At 47.1% G+C, this 24966-nt stretch overlaps 1 pseudogene; it reads right to left on the reverse strand.

The window, feature by feature from the left end:
* Positions 1-24535, reverse strand: part of LOC141025798 (uncharacterized) — a 36622-nt pseudogene extending 12087 nt beyond the window's left edge.
* Between the last annotated feature and the right edge of the window lie 431 nt (positions 24536-24966).

Below are 24966 nucleotides of genomic sequence, written 5' to 3' on the forward strand. Positions count from 1 at the left end.
GCCGCAGGGCCTGGCCAGCGGTGGGAATAGTAGGCGGTGAGGCCTCCGCAGCAGCACAGCCGGCCACGGGAGGCAGGAGCATGCGACACGACCGGCGCTGCTTTGGGCGGCTGGAGCAAGAAGACCAGAGGTTGAAGAAGCACTACGGCCGTTGGATGGACATCGTACAGTCACTGGAGCTAGAATCGTGCATATTGGCTAAGTTGACAAAGCCCTCCGTCCCCGTCAACTTAGTAAGCCCACAAGTCAGCCTGCCACTATACTGGGTCCCAGCTAACAGGGGGAGTATTCATTTTTTTGTGCGTAATAAGGAGGCACTTCCTTGCGTGCGAAGATATAGCTGGTGGGTCCGAGCTGTCAGCGACGGTAACGTTTTTTCGCAAAATACAGAGGCCCTTTCGGTGGGTCCCTGATGTTAGGTGGAGGAATCATTATTTTGCGCGTAATAAGGAGGCATTTCCTTGCGTGCGGCCGTGGACCCAGCTGTCGACCTCTCCACGTACAGTCCACTTCAGATGCATGTCGGTCGTTGACCACGTTGACCAGGCCGCGCCGAGAGCACCAGGGCGGTGGACGACGGCGAGGCCTAGGAAGGGAACGACACGGAGGCAGGGAAGACTCGGCAGTTGTTTCCCACACGGAGGAGTACGAGGGTTTACTGGTTCGTCTGCCGTTGCCGGAGAATAACAGCAGGTGTGGGTGAGTAGAGGGATGGCTAGGCCAGCGATGGGAGTACGGTGGGGCGGTGAGGCCTGCGCGGCAGCACAGCCCGCCGCGGGGACGAGGGAGCAGGCAGTCCCGCCGGCACTTGTTTGAGCGGCTGGAGCAGGAAGAGCAGAGATTGAAGAAGCACGACGGCCGTTGGATGGACATCCAACAGTCAGTGCTTGTGCGTCAACCTTTCTTTTAAGGAAAGCCTCAAATCTGTGGAAAAAAGCATACAGCCCATCTTCCATTATTTCTAATAATTTACAGCCCATTTTCTAATTCTTAAGGTTTTTTTTGGAGCCCATATTCTTTTTGTTAGCATTACAGCCCATATTGTGGCCACGGTTAAAAAATTATACGAAATTTTGCATATTTCGGTGCGGTCCGAACTGTTTTTAATCCCGAAATTTCGACTCACATTCAAACTGATTTTAAAAATAAATGTATATCAATATAAAATCCAACAAATTCTCCACGCATAAAAATTAATGTAATTTAAAATCTTGAAATGAAAAAAAGATATTTGAAACTAATTGCCGGTTTGATGTGTTTTAAAAATGTACAACCCATTTCTCATTACTGATGGGCCATTTTCTCGACCAGCCGAATGAAAGCTCTCCTCATCTTGAAAGATTTGCAGCCCAACAGGCCTGACAAAGCGACTTACTTGGCAAATCACAAAAAAAACTGGGTTGTGGCCGTGGACCCAGCTGTCAGCCTCACCACGTACAGTACTCTTCCGATGGAAGTCGTTCCTTGACCACGTTGACCACGCCGCGCGGAGAGCACCACGGCGGTGGACGACGGCGAGGCCTAGGAAGGGGACAACGCGAAGCCGGGGAAGACGCGGCAGTGGAAGCCCGCGCGGAGAGGAGTACGAGGGTTCACTGGTTCGGCTGCGGTGTGAGGCTGCCGTCGCCGCAGGGCCTGGCCAGCGGTGGGAATAGTAGGGGGCGGTGAGGCCTCTGCGGCAGCACAGCCGGCCACGGGAGGCAGGAGCATGCGGCACGACCGGCGCTGCTTTGGGCGGCTGGAGCAAGAAGACCAGAGGTTGAAGAAGCACTACGGCCGTTGGATGGACATCGTACGGTCACTGGAGCTAGAATCGTTCATATTGACTAAGTTGACTCGTCCCCGTTAACTTAGTAGGCCCACAAGTCAGCCTCCCACCAAGGTGGGTCCCGGCTAGCCGGGGGAGTATTCATTTTTTTGTGCGTAATAAGGAGGCACTTCCGGTGAGTCTGAGCTGACAGCGGGGGGAACGTTTTTTTCGTGAAATATGGTGGCCCGTCCGGTGGGTCCCAACAGTCAGGGGGAAACGATTTTTTTGCAAAATACTGGTGGCCCGTCCGGTGGGTCCCCGCTGTCAGGTGGATGAATAATTATTTTCCGCGTAATAAGGAGGCACTTCCTTGCGGCTGCCGTGGACCCAGCTGTCAGCCTCTCCACATACAGTCCACGTCCGATGAAAGTCGTTCCTTGACCACGTTGACCACGCCGCGCCGAGAGCACCAGGGCGGTGGACGACGGCGAGGCCTAGGAAGGGGACGACGCGGAGCCGGGGAAGACGCGGCAGTGGATCCACACGCGGAGAGGAGTACGAGGGTTCACTGGTTCGGCTGCGCTGCCGTCGCCGTAGAATAACAGGGGGTGTGGGTGAGTGGAGGGATGGCCTGGCCAGCGGTTGGAGTAGTAGGGGGCGGTGAGGCCTCCGCGGCAGCACAGCCGGCCACGGGAGGCAGGAGCAGGCGGCACGACCGGCGCTGCTTTGGGCGGCTGGAGCAAGAAGACCAGAGGTTGAAGAAGCACGATGGCCGTTGGATGGACATCGTACGGTCACTGCAGCTAGAATCGTTTATATTGACTAAGTTGACAAAGCCCTTGGTACGTCAACTTAGTAGGCCCACAGGTCAGCTTCCGAAATGGTGCGCCCGAGATGTCAGGGGGAGGAACCATTTTTTGGGTGGGTGAAGCTAGAATATCCAAGATTGAAGAAGAAGCACGGCATGTGTTGGATGGACATCCAACGACCACTGCTGCTAGAACCGTGTGTTGACTATAAGTTGACAAAGCCTTGCATATGCGTCAACTCTGTTTTTTTAGGGGACGCGTCAACTTAGTAAGCCAGAAGTGTGTGGCAGAGAACTTATAGCCCATTTGAGATTTGTAAGAATGTGTAGCCCATTTTTGAATTCTAATGGAATTTACTACAGCCCATTTACAGTTTGTTAAAAGTACAGCCCATTTCAACCAACCGTTCAAAACAGAATTCAATAAAACTTCCCACATTTTGATGGGATCCGAAATATTTTTATCCCGAAATTTCTAGTCAAATTAAATACAATTTCAATATAAATTTATATTACGTAAAACTCCAACGAAACATTGCGCTCGCAACAATTAATGAAATTAAAGTTTTCAATATCCAAAAATAATATTTTATAAAGTAATCACGTGTTTGGTGCATTTTTTTATAGTTACTGCCCAGTTTTTATAATTACATCCCATTTATTATTTCTTAAAGCCCATTTTCTTGTTAAGCCTAATGCATCCGTCCTACGAAAGATTTGCAGGCCAGCGGGGCGGAGAATAACAACTTGACCTTGCCAGGGTATTCCTAAAAAAAGTATAGCTGGGCTAGCCATTTTCAGCTTGAAAAAAATTAATATCTGGGCTGAATATCTGGTCTGGGCTAGACGGGCCACAACCCGCCCAGTTAATACCTGCAGCGATGTTTTCGTTGTTGTTCAGAGGAGAAAAATTAATATCTGGGCTAAACATCGCAAAACTCTGCAGTGCTCACACCTCAAAAACACAGATACTGCTCGAGCTGCTTGGTCCCAGCTGTCGGCCGCTTCTTGTGCAATTCTCTCGTTTATTGACTACTACATAGGTTGACAATGGTGTGGGACCGTGATGTCAGGAAACCAGGAGGAAGCAAAATAAATTATAGTTATATATATATAATAAGGAGGCACTTGCGTATGTGAGGCTATGGACCTGGTGGGTCCCCATTGTCATCCTCTCCAAGTAAAGTCATCTCCTCGCCCGCGCACGCTTTCCGCGCGAAACAGTCAGCGCCGCCTGCCCCGCTCCCCGGTGCAGGCGATTGCTCCGCCTTCAAACGACACAAGTGCCGTCCGTCCGTCCATCTGCCGCCCACATTAATGATACGCGATTGCCGAGGCGGCTACTCTGGCGCCACACGTCCGTCCCTCCGCCCGCCCACCATTGCTATATAAATTGCTGCGCCGGCCATAGCCGCAGTCATCCGCATCCGTTCCCTTTCTCCTGTCCACACCACTACTGCCCACCATGGCTTCCTCGCGCTCCAGCGCTCTTCGGGACGGGCGGACGATGGACCACAAGGAGATGGCAGCCATTGCTGCCGACCGGCTGGCCGGCAGGCAGCCGGAGGACGACGACGTCCCAATGGAGAACATGGTAGTCGACGATCCGGCGCCAACCCCCTCCTCCGCGCCATCCTCGCCGGTGCATTGCACCATGACCATCGGCGAGGCCCGTGCCCAATATATGGACAGGGTGAGGCAGATGCGTGAGGAGCAGTTCCGGGAGGCGCAGGCCGACGCCGCCTACAACCACCATCTCCTCCAGGAGCACCTGCAGGCGGAGGAGCAGATCGCCGTGGAGCGGGCGGAGCAGGAGGCGCTGCTCGACTCGTACCGCTCCGCCCGCAAGGGCCGCCTCGAGCGCTGGCGGTACCGCATGCGGGTGACGGAGGCTGCGGCCGCCTACAAAGAGGCTAGCAAAGAGGGCGATGAAGCGGGCGAGGTGCTGTTTGGTGAGACCGAGGACGAGGCAGAGGACAATGCCGGCTCCGACGAGTCCCCGCTCCGCTGGCGTCGACGAGGCCCTGCTCCGCCGAGGCCCCGCGGTGCCAACAACGAGGCAGAGGACACTGCCGGCTCCGCCGAGGCCCCGCCCCGCCAACAACGAGGTAGAGGACATCGCCGGCTCAGCCGAGGCCCCACCCTGCCGGCAACGTGGGGGAGGATTTCCACCGCTCCGCTGAGGCGCCGCCCGCCGGCAACGAGATAGAGGACATCGCCGGCTCCGCCGAGGCCCCGCCCCGCTGCCAACGAGGCCGCGCCACACAGAAAACGAGGAAGAGTAGAACACGGTAGGTCGCCGCCACTCGGGTCCAAGTAAGGCCACCGCTGCTACCCTCCTGTTGAAGCCAAGCTAGGCGGGTTGACCATTGACGGCCAGTTAGCTTCTTGGCGGCGACGTGGAGTCGGAGAGCTGCGCTGGAGAAGAACGCTGCTTCTACTTAACTGCTGGTGTAGTTGGCTGACTGACACGTGGGCCCAACAGGCCACATGTGAGTTACGCAACTGCACCTGCAGTTAAGTCACTAAAGCTTCTGTTCGGCTCAGCGGGACACAGGTGGGTAGCTTCAGTTAATTAATTATACCTCCAGCGCACCCCTTTTTAGTTGAAGAATGTATGAAATGTAATGAAATCCGACATGTTTATATGAAATCCGACCGTGTATGAATGAATTTATTTCGATTAGTTCGAATTCATGTATCACTGGCATTGGATGAACATGCAAAACAATACGTACTAGCATTATTCCCAGGGTGATCACCTCGTTTGCAGCAGTTTCACATGTACTCCCTCCGGTCCTTTCTAGTCTGCATACAAGTTTTGTCTGCAGTCAAAGTATCTCTACTTTGACCAATCTTATACAAAAAAGTATGTACTTTCACAATGTGCGAAATAAAAAGGAATAGAAGGAGTACAAAGAGTTTGAGCAGCTTTTAGCGTTTCTGTACATTGCAATCAAACACACAGGCCTGGCAATTCATAGAGAACATTCAAACAATCGATGATTATGCATCTCAGCGACTCACATGTCCGAGGCAATATTTACTTCACAACTAAAGAATAAAGAAAAAATTGATCGACGCTGCTGACAGCAAAGGGCATCCCATTCGAAAATATCAAACGCATGTCTTGCTAAAATCAATGAGGAAAATTTGACAAGGTTGTCCCATTCCAAAATATTAAATGCCTACGATTGTGGAATGGGCAGGGTTTGCCATCAATTCGGACATTGACATGGCACCTCGTGCTAAATAAACCAGCTGTTCTTTTTGTGCAGTTCCACCAAAATCAACCAAATTCGCACGTAGCTTGTATGATTTCGCCCTCATATGTTGCAACGCCTTGAACTTATCGGCACCTCCTTTCTTGTGGTGGAAATGAATGATTCGATGTATTCATGAACATTTTGTGCAGTTCCCATTGAAATCAAGCTGAGCACCCCTGTTTGCACAAATACAAAAAAGTGATTAGTATAAAGCAAACAGTACTATGAATTGACAGTTTCAACAGGCACATACATGGTCCATGTAGAGCACACTTTTAGAAAAATGGAACTCACCAGAAAGAATCCTAGAACAACATTGTACTCGCGCATCACAGCAAAAAAATGGAGATTTGTCAGTCCTTCTGAGCTGAAGTTAGTTTGGTCTTGTGGGGAGTAATGTAACCATCCTTCAACTGCTCCTTCTGATGAGAAGATAGACAGGGCTTCTTCATCCTGGCATAATCGGAACTAGTCACTTCACGTACTCCATATTCTTCTTCAGAGGAAGATGATCCTGTTGTGCAAAGACAAGAGGACTACTAAATGCTAGCATCCCTGTTTGCTCGAAAAAAAGGAAAGGAAATATTTAAAACAACACAGATGAAGCACTTCTCAAGGACAATACCACTTTTTCATGACAGTATCTAAACAGTAGCACAACACCAATAGAGATGACAAAGCTCAATCATATGGATGAAATCAGTGGGCGAGTACCAACCTTTGTCAGGAGGCTTATTGTGTAGAGCATACAGAGGAAGCACTTCTCCGGAACCATCTGTTGCTATCTACGGTGGTGGCCATGCTTACTATATACTCCTCGATTAGTTTAATGTTTCCAACATCTTCTTGTGCAGTTCCACTAAAATATATGGTATCTTCAAAGAAGGTCCCTGTTTGCACAAGTAGAGATAATTACATATTACATTAAGAGTGGCATCAAATCAGTGGCAAAACAATTGCTCGTTCCAGCCATAGCAATAAATTAAGATGCAAAACTATATCATTACTTGTGTCATCACAGTTCCAGTGCTTCATTACAACACCGGGAGTTGATTTTTTTTCTTCCGCTTGTTCATCCCCTTCATCACTTGGTTCAATAACAGACAAGCTTCGCCTTCAATGTAAGATTTGGCATGTCAATTAGGGAGCACAAGTATAGTACTAAACTTAATTTTCTGATGAAAGTGGCAAAATACAGGCTAGCAGTTGTGAAATATCCTTATCTTACCTCAATGGGATATTACGGTGCACATACAGATTGGAAGTCTTGTCTCCATTTGTGCAGTTCACTAAAATCAAGCAAATCGTACAAGTAGCACAACATATGAAAGCACACTGCAGAATCATGTGAAAGAAGGCTAGTACTGACCTCTCATGATGCGGAATTCAAACAACTCACAAGAAGAAGATCTGAACCAAATTCGCCTTAACGGATAGGAAGTAAGATCTCCTCTTGTGCAGTTCCACTAAGATCAAGCAATCAAGCAACGTTGTCGGTGTGACATTTTGGTTGAACTGCACAAAACACTCTTAAAACAAAAGTGTTTTGTGCAGTGCAACAAAAGATCACAATGGCAACGAGGTGAAGTAGATAACCCTGTTTACACAGAGGTGCAAAGGAAACAATTAGTGATCAATAACGGTGGATGACACAGAAGCCAACAAAAAGAAGCATCTACCTTATCTAAATGGGAAAGAAAGCAAGACAGTAGCATTTCTCAAACGGTGGCATTGATTAATATTAACATAGAGATTATATTAACAATAAAATTCGTTAAACATGTAATTTGCTTTTAACTGTGGCATTGCATCAATTTTCCAGCGGCATTATTAGAGGGTGTTTGTTTACAGGGACATTTTGGTGTAGGGACTAAAAAAACTCCGTGTCAGTCCCATCTAAACCAAACAGGAGGGACTTTTAGGGACTAAAAGTGGGCATTTGGGACTAAAGAAAGAAGACCCCGAGGGAGTCTTTTTGGGACTTTTTCCAACAGTTGCCCCTGCCACGCATCGCACCTTGTCTCTATTAGTTCATTACTAGGGGTAACATGGTCTTTTAGCATGTCATTTAATAACCTCTAGTCCATGTTTAGTCCCTGGAACCAAGCAGGTAGGGACTAGGGAGTGTTTAACCAAACAGGGCCTTAGATTAACAACAGCTAATGAGTTGCACGGGACAGTGGACGCACCAGCACCATGTGCATCTACCGATGTACTGTGGTCCTGCACAGTCTGTTGCAACAAAAAAACAAACAACCAAGGAGCATATTTTTGTTGGTCCCAGTTTTGTTATCTTTAGACACCTTTCCCTATGTGAGCGCAGCAAATCTAGTCCTGCTCAAACTCTACAGCCTTGTCCCTTCCTTTTCTTTTTGAACTAGTACTTTCGCCCCTTCCTTTTCTCTTTGAACCACGTCCTAGATTTATGCGATACAACTTTCCCCACTACTTTCCCCCATTCCTTTCCTCTTTGAACCACATCCTAGATTCATGCTATACAACTTTCCCCCTTCATTTCCTCTTTGAACCACATCCTAGATTCATGCTATATACAACTTTTCCCACTACTTTCCCCCACTCCTTTCCTCTTTGAACCACGTCCTAGATTCATGGTATACATGCAGCTAGAGCAATGCATGTGGAGTAAGTAAATTATACCTTAAGGTTCTTGGGGCGTGGTTTGGTGGGCGACGGGACGGCGACGAAGAAGAAGGGGTCGGAGGCCCTCCCGCGCCGCCGCTGGGTGGAAAGTGAACAGCTGCGCCGGTAGTCCCTCGCCGACGGCGACAGCGTTAAGCCTCCTTCCCTTCTCGGCGGACGGATCCTGCCGGCTCTTTGAGCAGCAGTGAGGGGAGAGAGAGGCCAACGAAGTCTTGTTTAGATCTGGAGAGGGCGAGAGAGTGTGAAGAGAGCAACTACAAGCGCTGAGGCTCCAGCGTGTATATATATATACTGGAGAGAGAGTGTGTGTGAAGCGTGCAAACCCTAGAAAACATTTTGACCAGTCAAAGAATCCACCCGAGACCTCAAGTTTGATGAGCGAACAGGCTAACCAGCTACACAACCCTCCCGTTATGTTCAACGAGAGGGAAATAACCTTTTATACATTCCTGCATTCGTGTGACAAGCATGCCGTGTTTTTTTGTGTGTGTGGGAGTCATTGGGATTTCAATCATAATCGTGTCATGTGGCTTTGGTGGTAAGACTATCCATAGTGGTGCAGAAATAATGCAGCCTTAGTCACCTTACCTCTCTCCACGTAGTACGTTGGGTCCCACCAGTCAGAGTGTGAAACAAACAAATTAATAAGAAAAATTAAAAGCGCCAGCGGTGTATCTTACCTCACACATCTCGCTACTGCTCGGGAACACTGTCCAATTGATCCCTCTGTTAGCTCACGTACTATTTTAAGTGAATCCTTATTATAACATGCACACAAATTTTGGGCACTTGTATTCGACTTAAGTCAGTGTGCCACCATATCTCGTATACTTACTACTCCCTCCGTCTAGGTGTAGTCACGTTAGAAGGTGCAACGGGACCAAGGTGCGTGCGTGTGTGTGTGTGTGTGTGTGTGTGTTTAACAGCATGTGTGTGTTAGAGAGAGCGACAGATCGACCTACTCCTACAGAGAGATGTTGTGTAGTGTAGAACGATTTTAGCCGCGAGAGTCGGTGCATCCTCTCGTTTCCGGGCGTGTCTGGTAGGGACATGTGGACAGCTGCCACGCCTGCTCCTGACCAGCCTGGCCCACCCAAAGCCCCTCCATCGCCCGCGCGCGCTTCCCGCCCGAAACGGTCAGCGCCGCTCCAAAGAATCGGTGCCACATTCATGCCCGGGCAGAGCGGACGCGACCTCTCACTGGCGCAAGAGTGATGGTTGCTTCGTCCGTCCAACTTACTTCTGGGTCTATGTGATTTGACGGCTCATTGGTCTTTATTACTGAGGTGGTAGGACTGCTGGATGTCCCACGCTTTCGGCGAAAGGAGGTACTACTACTAGATTACAATTTTCTCCATTCTTACAGCGGAGGCGTGCAAGAGCAGTGAAAACACACAGGCTCAGTGATTACATGGCCCACCTCACACTATCACCGTGCGACACCTAACTCTTTACATAGTACTCCCTTCGTTCCTAAATATTACTAGATGAGTCCCCGCGCGTTGCCGCGGAACAGCGGTATATCTCTCTGCGCAAAATTATCGATTTCATAGAACTAAAAAAAACTCTATAACCGCATGACAAATGTGGTAGCCAAACTAAATAAACTCCCATCATCATTTAGATCATCCCACGTAAGGAAAAAAGATCAGCCAACTCCTACTGCATAATGGGATTATATTTTTCTTTTTGACATGTTAATGGGACTTAAAAGCTCACTTACATGCATGCTACCGATGCATTCTTGCATGCAGACATGTTGATGTGATTTAAAACCCACTCACATGCATGTGCCACGGTATTTCTGCATGCTTGCATGTGGCTTAGTGCGGAGCCTCTCAACGTCTAGATCAGACGGCTATTATGGACTGATTTACTTCATCTAACGGCTACATCAATTTTGATGATGTGGCTCAAGGAGAGGATAGAGAATTCCTAGAAGTGGGGGCTAGCTATTACTAGTAGATAAGTCTTTGTAGAGATTCCACTACATACGGAACAAAATGAATGAATCTACACTTAAAATGCATCTATATACATCCGCATGTGGTTCATGGTGAAATCTCTACAAAGACTTATATTTAGGAATGGAGGAAGTACTAGTATAGTACATACTGTAATTTATCAGCGAGATAAATTTGTACAATGCTATGAAGCTTCCAGCTTCTGTTACATGTATCTTGCGTCCAAGGTTGCCCGTTGCAACATTTCATCAAATACAAAGGAGACTAACATGCATGCTATTGCATCTCAATGATTGACAGATCATAGCAAATATGTACTCCCTGCGTTCCAAAATAAGTGTCTCAACTTTGTGCAAACTTTAGTACAAAGTTGTACTACTACTAAAGTTGACACTTATTTTGGAACAGAGGCAGCTAAAGAAAAAAACGATCCATGCAGTCCCTAGCCCTTGAACCGTGAACCCTGACCAGGCTTCAATTTGCTGGCAACGTTCGAGCTTCCTAATAAATGAAGTTTGCAACCTTTTGACCATCGGATCATTTTGTGCAGTTTCACCAAAATCGAGATGAGCATCCCTGTGGCAAAGAAATTGAAGAAGCATGATTAGAATAAGATTACTGGGACTAGTTGATGAGACATAAACTCATCACAAATACAGTACGTAGAAGCCAGTAGAGGTATGTGCAGGGCAAAGAAGTAGAGAAATATCCACAGGGAGTGATGTGGGCAGCTGGAGCAGTGGTGCAAGCCAGCTGTAAAGGGAGTTGTACCTGAGGGACGTAGCTCAACCTTGAGGAGGGCGGCGGGAGGCGGCAACTACCCACATCGCGGCAGTGAGCAAGGGACGAAGGCAACCTTACCGGCTTTGTGAGAGAGAACGGCAGGGACCCCTGATCGGGACGTGCCGACAGTGGGTTTTCGCTGTCGGCGACCGCCACCGCATCTACATTAAGCATCCACCCCTTCCCCAAGCGGACGTGATCCGCCGGGATGTTAGAGATGTGGCCACAGTCATTTTGTGCGAGGGAGTGTGAAGAGAGCAACCCCAGCAAGCAACCGTGTAGGCTGGCCCGTCCTGACTATGTATATAGTGGAGCGGTTTCCTTTTCTCTCCATATGAACCTATCATATTGCGTACGTGCCACTGAAGAAAAAAAAACTTTATTTATAAATGACGCGGCACCTACTACTCGTTCTCCTATAACCTTGCGCTTGGCATCTCCAGAATATTAACCTTGCGATTGGCTCTTCGCCTCTTCGGGGAGTCGAGCAATAATGGTAGTGCAGTATATATCGTTCTGGCTATATGAGACCGAATGAATTGCTGCACATCCACCACGTGGGCGAGGGTCGAGGGGCGAGGGAGAGTGCTACATACGGAGCAAAATGAGTGAATCTACACTCTAAAATACGTCTATATACATCAGTGTTTGGAGTATGTACTAGTAGTTCATATTGAAATCTACTAAAGGACATATATATTCCAAACAATATGATATAATCTCTATAACCAAGGTAGTAGGGACGAGGAGTAAACGGAGGGAGTAGCAAATTTTTCTCCTCGTCCTGCGAGCCACCGCGCGCATGGGCGAGGGAGCGGGCGTAAGGCGGAGCAAGCTTCACCTCATCCTGCGAGCCACCGCGCCCGTGGGCGGGGGAGACGGCGTACTAAGCAAGCTTCTCCTCGTTCTGCGAGTTGACGGGACACATCAAAAGTACTCCAGTGTATAGAGCCTTGCCTCTAAGGTAGGTCCCACATGGTTTGCCTCTTTTTTCAACATAACACGTCAAGTCGCAATTTGTTTGTTCACCCGTGGTAGACGATTCTCCCTCCACCAAGTGGACAACCAGTACACGTGCCAAATTACCACGTGGGCTGCCTTTTTCGTACAGAAATGAGCTCCACCGTGTACCCGCGCGGGTGTGGTTGGGAAAGAGACGGGAGTACGTGCGCCGTGCATGCACCTCTTCTCTTCGTGCACGTCCCCCACGTACGTGGGTGTGTGTGAGAGATACAAACCGCGTTCGTGAGTGTTTTTTGTTTTGGGGTGGGGGTGGGGTGGGGGGTTGATTTCGTGAATTATTTGTGGGAATATGTGTCGATGACATCTCAAACAAATTTTTGCATGCAATGTGTGTGAAATGGAGGCCTATCCATATCATACATAGAGGGTCGGGCAATCCACGAGAAGAGAGGGAGCGGTCATAGCTATCGATAGAGTCGAAGAGAGGATCAAGTGGGTGGGTGCGAGATCGATGAAGAGAGCCATCGAAATTGTGTGTGTGTGCAAGTCAAAGATATAGGGCGACTGGCCTACCGGAACGTTAGAGGGCACATGTCAAGTTTGTGTGTGGCAGGGAGACATGATTAGAGCGCTCGATGTATCGGTGTGTGGGGGGGAGGGAGTGGGGGGAGGGGTAGGCAGAGGCCTAACTATAGAGGTAGAACGACTCGTATATGTGTTGAGAAGGAGAGACCCAGCTATGTCTTGAGGGAGATCGGTCGACATCCATACATAACTGAAGGACGGGAAATATGATGGGACAGAGAGAGAGAGAGAGAGGAGAGAGAGAGAGGGAGAGGGAGGGAGAGGGGTAGAGTGCTGGATGGGTGATGGAGTTGCTTCTCGAAGATGGTGGGAGAGGCCTACTAGACAAACTGAGGGTGGAACTGCAATGTTATCAATAAGAGTGGGGATGTGTTTCTATGTGTGCCTGTGCGTGATAGATCTGTCGGGACGCATCCATGGATGATGAAGGGGAACCATGTGTTTGGTAAGCAAACCTAACTAGATCGGTAGATCAATTGTTGTTTGTCAGAGGAAGGGAGAGACACAACTAATGAGGTAGATCGATTGACGTGTGGGTAAAAATGAGTTATAAGGACCTAGCTAGCTATATGTATAGCGAGAGATCGGTTGGTGTACGTCCATTTGTTAGAGGCAAATAAGGCCCAGCGAGACGGATAGACAGAGAGAATGGAGCTAGGAGGTGGTGCGAGAGGCCCAACTACTAGCTAGATAGGGGGAGGAGTGTGCGGTTGTGAGATCGATGAAAAGAGGGGCGAGAGTTTACACGTGTGTCTGACCGTATGAGAGACACGAGGCAAGGACACATAAAGGAGGAGATTGAAGGTGTGTGTGTATGTTGTAGGCAGGCATCGCTGGAGAGGTTTATCGATCGGTGTGTGTCGGAAAGGAGTTGTGGAGACTCTGGGAGAACGACCTAAAGAAAAAAATGAATGTGCCCGGTGGATAGAATGCCGAGGGAGGGGGAGGGCGAGGAGGGCGTGTGCATGCACGAGAGAAAGTTAGTGGTAGCTACAAAGGTTAGAGGATTGTGTGGGTGTAAGAGACTAACAAAGATCATAATTTGATATGAAAGCGGATTCATATATTTGAATAGGAGATCATAGTGTTTTAAACATTGCATGCATGAATATAGCGGTCATACACGTGCTGTGCACATGTTATACCATAATGTGATAATGCATGGCGTTTGCAACTCACAGCTAAATGCCGAACAATCTAAACCATACTATACATCAAACAATCTCACATTTTATTTGAATTTGTGATAATGTGTGGCGTTTGCAGCTTACAACTAAATATCGAACAATCTAAACAATACTATATATCGAACATTCTCACATTTTATTTGAATTTGTGGTAATGTGTGGTGTTTGCAACTCACATCTAAATACTTGTAGGCGTAGGGGGCGGGGCACCATACATAATGTGATAAACACATTATACATATGAGACATGGTTTAGATTATGAAGATCTAGCTAGAGCTAGAAATGTAATGTGATTTGAAATCAAAATAAAGTGGATTCAAAAAATCTAGTTCGAGTTCATATAGTACACATAGTTCATATGTAACTCGAGACTAATCATGTGGTGTGCTGTGAAGATAATACACAAACGATGGTTTAACTTGACAATAATGATGATTGTAGATCTTATTAAAACAGAGAAACGAATTCAAATGCTTTGACTTCACAACAATCATTACTGTAGATCTTATTCAAATAGAGAAACGAATTCAAATTTAGTTCATATTGAAGCGGTAGTATATACGTTTGGAATGCACTAAAACGTTCATTTGAGTAGTAGGTTGCATGCATTATACACGTAGCGAAATATTTTAATTGAACATAACATGAATTCAAAGTTTTGTATGACATTTGTAGTGCGCATTGATTTGGTACAGTACACGTTAGGCTTGTCCGGAAATTTCAACCCGCGCCTTGTTAGCCCGAAATATTTAAGATATATCTTTGTCTCGTTGTGCTCCGACAACTCCCTCCATCTCAACCCGCGCCTTGCTATTCCGAAATTACAACGCACGCGAAAACTCCCACCTCCTGTGCAATCCCGACACGCGAAATGCCCGTGGTACCCCTGAACCGAAAGAACCGCCTCAAATCGGTGGGGGTATTTTCGTAACTTACCCCACATTTCGGACAAGCGCGTCTCTAAGCCATGGTTCCCCACTGCCATCCCATCCGCCCACCCATTCGTACACCGAGGCCGCGAAAACCCGCGACGAAACCCCACACCCTGCTTCGTCCGCCACCCAGCCGGAGCCTCTTCCCCGACGACGTTGTCCACAGCAACACCTCGACGTCCCTCATCCACCGTACTGGATGAGGATCCGTCGTCGATCTCATTGTCCCGCCGGTTCAGCCACCCCGTCCTCCACCTCCAAGGAGCTGCCCCGACGTTCCCCTCGTCTTTCGCGCCACCTCCATTCCCACACCACCGTCTTCACCTGCACCACCGGAAGAGCATCATCATCACCGTTTCCTCGGATGAAGCTGCGGCCTAATCGGCACCACCAAAGAGGTTGTACACTAATCGCCGCATTTTCTTCTTGATTCGATCTCACGGTGCTGCCGGCGCTCGGTCCCGAGCCGACACGGCGCGGCTCCATCCACGGCGGCGTCGCCGGCCACTTCCTCCACGGTGTCGCTCCCTCGGCGGTGACGTCCACATTAGTAGGAGCTGCTGCTGCTTTAGCTCTCGCTCGCGCTGCTGCTCTGCTCTTGCTCTCGGTCCCCTGCCTGGTCTGCTCTTGCTATTGCTCTTGCTCGCGCTGCTGCTCTCGCTCTTCCTCTTGCTCTTGCTTGTGATGCTGCTCCGATTTAGCTACACTTCAGTCGACTGAATCGACTTTTGGGTCAGTCGATTTTCAGGGGGTGGGGGGGCTCGCCGGGGTGAAGGAAGAACCAGCCGCAGCGGGGAGGGGGGCTCGCCGGAGAGGTACCCCACTATCTATCTTAGGGTTCAGGATGGGGGCGGTGGTCACCGGCGTTGGCGGGGCGGTGGCGTGGGGATCGCCGGAGAAAAATCTCGGCACGGGGGGGCCTAGAGGGATGGCCGGGGCGGCGGCGGACCGGCGGTGGGGAGTGTTTTCGGGGTGGGCGGGACGGCGCACCGCCGGCCGCGGGCGGCGGGGGGCTGCTGTTTGGCCGGTCGTGGCTGGCGGCTCAGGGGGTGGAGGTTGAAGATGAACCGCAGGCCCTTGATTTTGTATCCAACGGCTGCAAAATCGACTGACCAGAGATGAAAAAGTCAGTCGGCCGACGTGTAGCCTCACCTTGCTAGTGCGTTCAGTTTCGACAGCAAAATTCAGTTTCGACAGCCAAATTTAGTTTCGACGGTTAAGTTCAGTTTCGACAGTTAAGTTCAGAGATGAGCGGCTGATGTATTTTACATCTAGCACTTTGTGGTTATGTATTTTACGTCATGTATTGGAGATGCTATTAGAATTCCACTCAGGTTAACGTTGTTCCTTGTCTCTCTTGTCCTGCTTCAGCCTCAGCGTCGTACAACTCACCGGAGCTGCTCCAACGACGAAACCCTCCATCACAGCGGAGCAGTACCTCGGGCTCCATCTCCAGACGCCTAAGATCTTCTTCCCCTCCTCCGACAGCAAAGTCAGCCGGAGCATCCTCACCGGCCAACCCAATCACGCTGAGATCGACATGGCTTCGCCAAAGAGGTTCTACACTTGTTGCATCTCTTTTTTACTCTACATGTTATATATATTGTCCATTGAGCACACGGATTTGTTCCTTTAGTGTCTCCTTGAAAGAAAAAACGTAGGAATTTTAATTTTCACTTGTCCTCCTTTTCAAATTCCTATTCATGAAGCACAAGACTAAGAGATAGTAGCATAATAGCATTATAACCGTACATTTTCTTGTGGTTTGACTTAATCTCACCATGCTTCTTTGCATCCTGTGATCTTCCAATTGTTGTGAATCAAACACCCAGATTGGCAGAAATCCTGTGTTTTTAAATTCTCTGTTTTGCACGTGCATTCCTATCCTATTCCTGTCTATTTCCTATCCCTGCATTGTTGGAATCCTCCAATTCAAACGAGCCCTTACAGAATTACTTCTCTTACAGATAGTTGTCAAAGAAAACCTTGCGTGGTTTGTCCCGCTCCTGCTGCGCCGTCGTCCACCCCAGCTCAGCTGCTCCAACGACAGAAGGGTCCAGCACAGCAGGGATCCGGCCTCCAGACTGTCTTTCGCCGCCTCAGATCTTCTTCCCCGCTGCTAGCAGCCATGAAAGCTGCATTACCATCATCAACCGAGCAGATGACCTCGAGGACTACACGGGTCCGCAAGAGAGGTCGCACTCTTTCATGTCTGCTTACGTTATGCATCGCTTAATATTACATGCTACTTTATCGTCCTGTTCACCGATTAGACTCTGAGTGAGCTCCAAACTAATGGTCAAACTTGAGTTTTTAAATGGTTGTGGGGTACATATCGGGGCCACTATCAATAGTATCTATCTACTATCTGGTTAATCTCCGGTGTCTACTATGAGTTTCATGTTGGGTGGGAAACAAACAGTAAAGAAGCCATTATCTGTATTTTTTAACTGAAGCCATTATTTGCCTGCTATTATTGGTTTTGGGTCTATCCACAGGTTGCTACCATCACTCTGGATTTCTGCATGCACTCCTTACATAATCTCACTATGTTTTATTCCTATGCATGGCAGTTATTGTAAACAATGGAACTGAACATGTAGAGCAAAAGAGACGAGCCTTGCGTGGCAATAAAATTTCATGCAGACGTCGCTCCATGGTAGGCGCAAAGGCAGCCCCCCCCTCCACGCATTTCGGATTGTAATCGAGAGGAAGATATCTGTTCTGAGGGGGATTCAGAAGGAGAAGACAACTCCTACTTACCCCCTGAGGTCTTCGCTCTAACTTGGCATGCTGGTGTTGGTTATATCATGCATATGGTGTCTTGCATTGCTTACTTTATACATCAAATATGTCATCTGCTTAGTTTAGACATCCTTTGTGCAAATGCCATCTATTTAGTTTATTCATCGTTTATGTGAATTATGCAACGCCATCTTGTTTAGCCAGGCATCATATATGTGAATTTTGCAATGCCATCCTGCTTAGCCAGTCATCTTATATGTAAATTATATCAGGCCATCCTTTTTTTTCGTTACATATTACATTTGTCAACAATGTTAGTACATTCAACTGCTCTTCGTGTGCATCAGCCATTTGACACGGTGATGGAAAATTCTGGAGTGAAAACAAGGTCTTCAGAGCAGACTATGCTATCTGACGAAGCGCATATCTCGCTGGTTACGGATAGCTCCTCAGAGGAGGATTCAGAGACAGATGAACAGTCCTATTCCCCCCCCCCCCCCCGAGGTGTATGCTCTAACTTGGCAGGGTTATGTTGCTCATATCGTGCGTATGGTGTCTCGCATTGCTATGTCATTTGATTAGTTTAGACATGCTTTGTGTGAATGCCACCTGTTCAGTGTCTAATTACCATATATGTGAATTATGCATTGCCATCTTGTTGCAAGACATTATGTATGTGAATTATACAATGCTATCTTGTTGCAAAGGCATTATATATGTGAATTATGCAATGCCATGTTGTTTAGCCAATCATCATGTATGTGAATTATATCATGCTATCATTTTTTGTATTACGTGTTCCATTTGTCGACAACGTTTGTATATTCAACTACTCTTCCTGTGCATCAGCCATTTGAAGCGGTGATGGAAGTATCTGGAGTGAAAACAAGGTATTCAAAGCAGACAATGCTACCTGCTGAAGCAGACATCTTGCTGGTTACAGAGAGCTCCTCAGAGGAGGATTCAGAGACTGATGACCAGTCCTATTTCCCCCCTGAGGTCTATGCTCAAACTTGGCAGGGTTATATTACCCATGTCATGCATGTTGTCTTGCATTGCTTAGTTTTTACATCATATATGGATTGCCATCTGCTTACTTGCTTACTATATAAATCATATATTTGAATTATATCATGCCATCATGTTTACATAGTACATACACATCATCTATCTGAATTATGGCATGGCAACCCATTTAATAAAGACATCATATAGTTATATCATCTTATCCTGTTTAGTGTTTACAGTCATCATATTTTGAATTATGGCATTCTATCCGTGAATGTATGTGAATTATGGCATGCCAACCTATTTAATAAACACATTATATAGTTATGTCATGTCATCCTGTTTACATAGTCTCATATTTTGAACTATGTCTTTCCATCTTTTTTAGTTAGCCATCATAATGTGAAATTGTGTCATGCTATCCTGTTTAGTTAGCCATCATATATGTGAAATTGTGTCATGCTATCCTGTTTGGTTAGACAACATAAATATGAATTATTTCATGCCCTGTTTTATTCCCCACTATCCATTGCACCTGTCTATCATACAATGTCTATACTTTCAATTACTTTTCTTGTTTATCAGCCATTTGAATTGGAGAGCGTGATGGCAGTATCTAAGGGAGTAACAACACGGTCTTCAGAAAAGATAGTGCTACCAGTTGATGCAGATAGAACCACGGTTGTACTTGCCCAAGGACCTGATCCACCACACATAACCCAGACTCTCGCAGATTGTACCCCTACCCAGTTGGACAGAGAACCAGCTACACCCCTTCTAACCCCAACCCCGGCAGATAGTAAACCAGTTCCAGTTGACACAGCACCGTCTCCACCACAGAGCACCCAAACACGAGTAGTTAGTAAGGGAACTGCAGTGCCCAAAGCACGAGGACCACCACTCTGAATCCCAACTCAACGCTTAAAGGAAAAGAAGATTTGTTCTCAGGTCAGGTTCTGTAGCTATGGTTCATACTCCTTTGCTCTTGCATTACTGTATTTACTCATACCAACTATTTTCAAATTTGAAGGATGGAATTGAAACTCCAATGGCGCAACAGGTATGTTTTAAACCTGTTTCTTTAACTGGTTTGCTGTTGGAAACCTGCTCTATGTTGATTTCAGTTTCAATTGAATAAACAGTTATGTTCTCATGTCATGCACATTACAAGTGTTTTTATTACTCTATAGTTACCCACACTTATATTCTGTCTATTCTGCTTTGTCTTGAACAAATATTATTTGAACTGTGTCTCTATCTTGATTTGGCAACAAAAACTAGAATGGTATAGACCATAAAGTGACCATGGTACATAGATATATGTTTGTTTCATGATGTTATCCTGTCCACTTTACTACTGAACTCATTTATCAAAATGAGTTTCATATACAACATGGTAAACACGTGATGTGTCTGCTTGTTTCTCTTTTAGAATGCGGACAAAATATTGGAGAACAGTACCGCATTATCCAATGGTAAAGGAAGTAATGCAGATAAGGTTCAAGATAGTGAGACATCCCTGTTGGTCTCCAAGAAAGCTGATAAAAACTATCTTGACGACAGTGAGGGAACCCAAAAGTCCTGTCTTGATGTAGTGTTTGAGTTACTGGCCACTACTGCTGGCACAAGCTCTTCGAACTCGCTGCCTGAATCAGTTCGTCTTCTTGAGTCTCAACTTCAAGTTGAAAGACATCGATTAGATGTACTGCGATAGGAAGCTGAAGGACTGAGGAAGTCCCTGCAGAATTCAGATGCATATTTTCTGGTGCAACAGCAAGCGCTGGAGGATTTAAGCGCCAAACAAGAGAAAGTTAATAAGCTTGCTAAGCATCTTGCCAGCATTATGGGTACCCAGGATATTGTTTCTTGAGATCTTCTGAAGTGGTTTCAGTTCTGGATTTGTTTTGCTGCGGCGTTTATTTGCGCTGGTCGCCAACTTTGACAACCAGTGTATATGATATGCTGCTTTGTTCCCTATATTTGCACTGGTGGCGAACTTTGATGCCCAGTGGATGTAATATGTGTAATAGCCGTGATAGCCTAGCGTTAGTTGCTTGCTTATTTATTTCCTTGTTGTCTTGTTTATTTGTTTGCTTGTAGTAATTGCAGTTCTTTTTCCGCGGTTAGCTAGTGCCTGCAATAACCTATTTTTTTAAACTAGGCCACAATAACCATGGGCTAATATTTTCTGTAGTGACACTGGGCCTCCTACTGGCCATAGAAACAGTGGGCCTTCTACGGGCCGTAGAAACAATGGGCCTTCTACGGGCCGTATCATCAATGGGCCTTATACGGGCCGTATGATCGATTGGCCAAACATGGGCCAAACAGACCGCATTATGGCCGTAAACGGGCTAGAGTTGGAATCGTCCGTTCATGGGCCGACCATAACGGGCCATCGTTAATAGGCCGTATTTGATGACGCTATGAAAACGGCCCAATGTATTAACGGACCACAAACGGGCCGACTGTAACCACGGGCTGAATTTGGCCCACAAGCAGAAAATGACAGTAACGGGCCGTATGTAAACGAATGCTGGAAATGAGCCCAAGAATAAATGGGCTCTGAGAAGGCCGAAAGATAACATGGGCTAGAAACGGCCCAACAGAATAACGGGCCGTTAATGGGTATAAAGTGATACACTGTTCATTACGGGCCAGTTTCACCACGGGCCGTTAATGGGTGTAAAGTGATACACTGTTCATTACGGGCCAGTTTCACCACGGGCCGTTAATAGGCCAAGAGTTACATAGGGCCTCATATGGGCCGAAAGACGTCATGGGCCATACATGGGCCAGAAGTGAAAACGGGCTGGAATCATATTGGATGGCCCAGATGACGCTACTGGGCCTAATTCGGATAGGGCGTAACGGGCCTTGGGTTAGCGGGCTGTAAATGGGCTATATGCGAACAGGCCGTTAACAGGCTTTCCATGGGCCGGCCCACCACCTTTTGACCAAGTCAAATGGGCCGGCCTTTTCACAGGAATGGGCCTCTGTTGGGCCGTGCCACGTGTCGACGTATCATAGGCGCCTTCTGTCCAATGAGTGGATGACATCTGTCCCAACGATGAGCCGACACGTGTTTCCTCCAGCCAATGATGATTTTACACGTGGAAAATCCCCATTGGTCGGGGCAGTTAACGGGTTATCGGATCCAAAACCCGACCCGATAGCTTAACGGTGTTCCGTTACGGTGGATGCCACGTGTCGGTCACCCTTGACGAAAGCACTTCTGTGACGCGCGATTTATCGTCATGGAAGTGGACACTTCCGTGATGATAATTTTGGTAATGTCATGGAACACTTCTACGACAGCACAGGTATGACTATCTTGATTCTGTCATAAATTTGTCATGGATGTATATGCATGACAAAAAACGCGACCTACTGTGACAAACACGTATCATCACGGAAGTGTATTTTTTTGTAGTGAGAGTACAAAAAGCGTAAGCACAGGATAAAACAGGATGAAGACAAACAGACTGAAGAAATTAAACTGAGGAAATTGAGAAAGTCTTCAGGCAAAGTTTGCAAACAGATATGAACAAGCACACAACACAGTAATGAGGAAATGGAAGGGTTGAGGAAATAGAACCAGTTAGCTCAGTGAAGACAATGATTTGGTAGACCAGTTGCAACTGCTGTGATAGTTGTACGTCTGGTTGGAGCGGCTAGGTATTTAAACCTGAGTACACATAGTCCCGGACACACAGTCCTCACCGTATTCTCCTTGAGCTAAGGTCACACAGACCTCGCCCAATCACTCGTGGTAAGTCTTCAGGTGACTTCCAAACCTTCACAAACTCGGTCACTCGGCGATCCACAATTTCCTCTTGGATGCTCTAGACCATGACGCCTAACCGGCTAGAAGATGCACAGTCTTCAAAGGTAACAAGCGTCGGATCCACATAGGAACAATTTCTTCAGTGATGCTCAATCACTTGGGTTTGTAGGTGTTTGGGTTTGGGTTTTCCTCACTTGATGATTTTCGCTCAAAGTCCTCGGAGGATGGGATGCTCTCAATGACAAGTGTCAGTTTCTCTCGAAGCAGCCAACCAGCTAGTGGTTGTAGGGGCGGCTATTTATAGCCTAGGGAGCAGCCCGACATGATAAGACATAAATGCCCTTAAGTGATATGACCGTTAGGTGGGTAGATATTTTGGGACAGCTGCCGCATAGCACAACAACGTTCGGAAATTTGACTATCAAATTCCTCAGGGCTATCATGTTCCTCACTTGTAGGCAATCCCCACTGGCGAATTCCTAACTCCTCAGTCACTGAAGAAATTGACTGAACTACATGATATTTCCAATGGCTTCACTCGAAAGGATTGGTAGGTGTAGGATTTTGAGATGAGCATCACTTGGAAACTTTTCCTTAGTTTTTCCTCGACTCCCTCTAACAATACGGTGTTTCCTATGACTCAATAAAGAGAAAAACGAAACTACGAAAACAAAGTCTTCACTCTTCATATTCCTCTCATGAATATAGAGTCTTCACGGTCACACCAATTTCTTCACTTTCAAAGTCTTCAGAAATCCAAAGTCTTCAGTTGAAGACATTCATTTTTAGGGGTCGACTTTCTCTGTAATTATCAAACTCCTCCTAGACTTATAGACCTTTGTACACTCACAAACGCACCAGTCCCTTAACCTATAAGTCTTCAATACACCAAAATCACTAAGGGGCACTAGATGCACTTAAAGTGGCCAACAATTTATGATCCTTTTGCGACATAAAAACTAAAAGGCTGTGAATCGTGTTGAGATCCACTGTGACACGAATCCCAACTTCACCATAATTGCCCTAAGGTAGCTCCACTCCACTCTATCATATGCTTTCATCTTGTCCAATTTGAGAGCGGCAAAGCAATTATTCTTGGACCTGTTTCTTTTCATAAAATGCTAACACTCATAAGCTGAGATAATGTTATCAGTTATCAATCTTCCGGGGACAAAAGCCGAACTGTTCTTTCGATATGATATCCGGTAGGATTTGTTTCAACTGATTTGCTATGACCTTTGATGCAATCTTATAGAACACATTACCTAGGCTTATTGGACGGAATTGAGATAAAAGGGTAGGGTTTGAAACCTTGGGTATTAGCACCAAGATGGTGTCATTAATGCAGGCAACACTCTCGTCACCCCGGACAATTCCCAACACAGCTTTTGTCACAGCCGGTCCGCAAATATCCCAATGACGTTGATAGAAATGTGCAGGAAACCCGTCTGGTCCCGATGCCTTAGTCGGGAACATTTGAAAAAAGGCCTTCTTCGCTTCGTCCTCACTATATGGCGCCATTAGTGTTGTGTTCATCTCAGCTGTAACCTTTCTAGGTACATGGTTTAGCACCTCTTGTACCCCGTCAACCCCTTTCGAGGTATATAGAGTTTTGTAAAATTCCAATGCCAATGCCTGCATCTCGATTGGATGTCAGTCATTTGCCCATCCGGTCGCTGTAGCGCACGTATCGGATTCTTCTTTCTCCTCAAAGATGCACGGATATGGAAAAACGTGTGTTCTTGTCCCCCGCTGAAAGCCATTCCACCTGTGAACGTTGCTGCCACATGAGTTGCTCCCTCAAGTACAACTCAATCAGTTTATCATTCACTTTTATCTCCATTGGGGTTGGGCCAATCCTAAGAGGATCATTGCGCAGATTGTCAAGTTCCTGCTTCAGCTTTTTAACTTCGTTTCTGACATTACCAAAGGTAGTCTTGCTCCAAGTTCCCAGGTTGCCCGCCAACTCTGTAAGCTTTCGCCTAATCTCGGCTACAGATGAGCTATTATTATCCACATTCCATGCTTCTTTCACAGCTCTTTTCATATCTGCATGGGTATCCCACATGGTTTCATAGCGAAATTGCTTCGTCATAGGTGGTACCTGGCTCGCTTGCAGCTTCAGCAGTATGGGTGAATGGTCAGACGTCGCTGCAGTCAAGTGTTCTAGGGTCGCCAATGGGAACTGGGCGCACCACTCCGCTGATCCAAGTGCTCTATCGAGACGTACTCTTGTGAAAGAACCCCCTGCAACTTTCTTTTCATAGGTCCATGGTCTCCCTTGGAAACCTAAATCAATCAGTCTGCATACATCCACCGCGTCCCAAAACGCTTGCATTTGTGTCTAATGCCACTGGCCTATCCCATTGTGTTCTTCCAGTTCCAAAACCTCATTAAAATCCCCAAAACACATCCAAGGTAATGTGCTTGTACTTGCCACATCTTTCATGGTGTCCCAAGTGTGATGGCGGAGACGGGTTTGGGCCTCACCATACAAGCAAGATAATCTCCAGGGACTCTCCCCTA

Source organism: Aegilops tauschii, chromosome 6, assembly GCF_002575655.3.
Source record: "Aegilops tauschii subsp. strangulata cultivar AL8/78 chromosome 6, Aet v6.0, whole genome shotgun sequence".
Lineage (NCBI taxonomy): Eukaryota > Viridiplantae > Streptophyta > Magnoliopsida > Poales > Poaceae > Aegilops > Aegilops tauschii.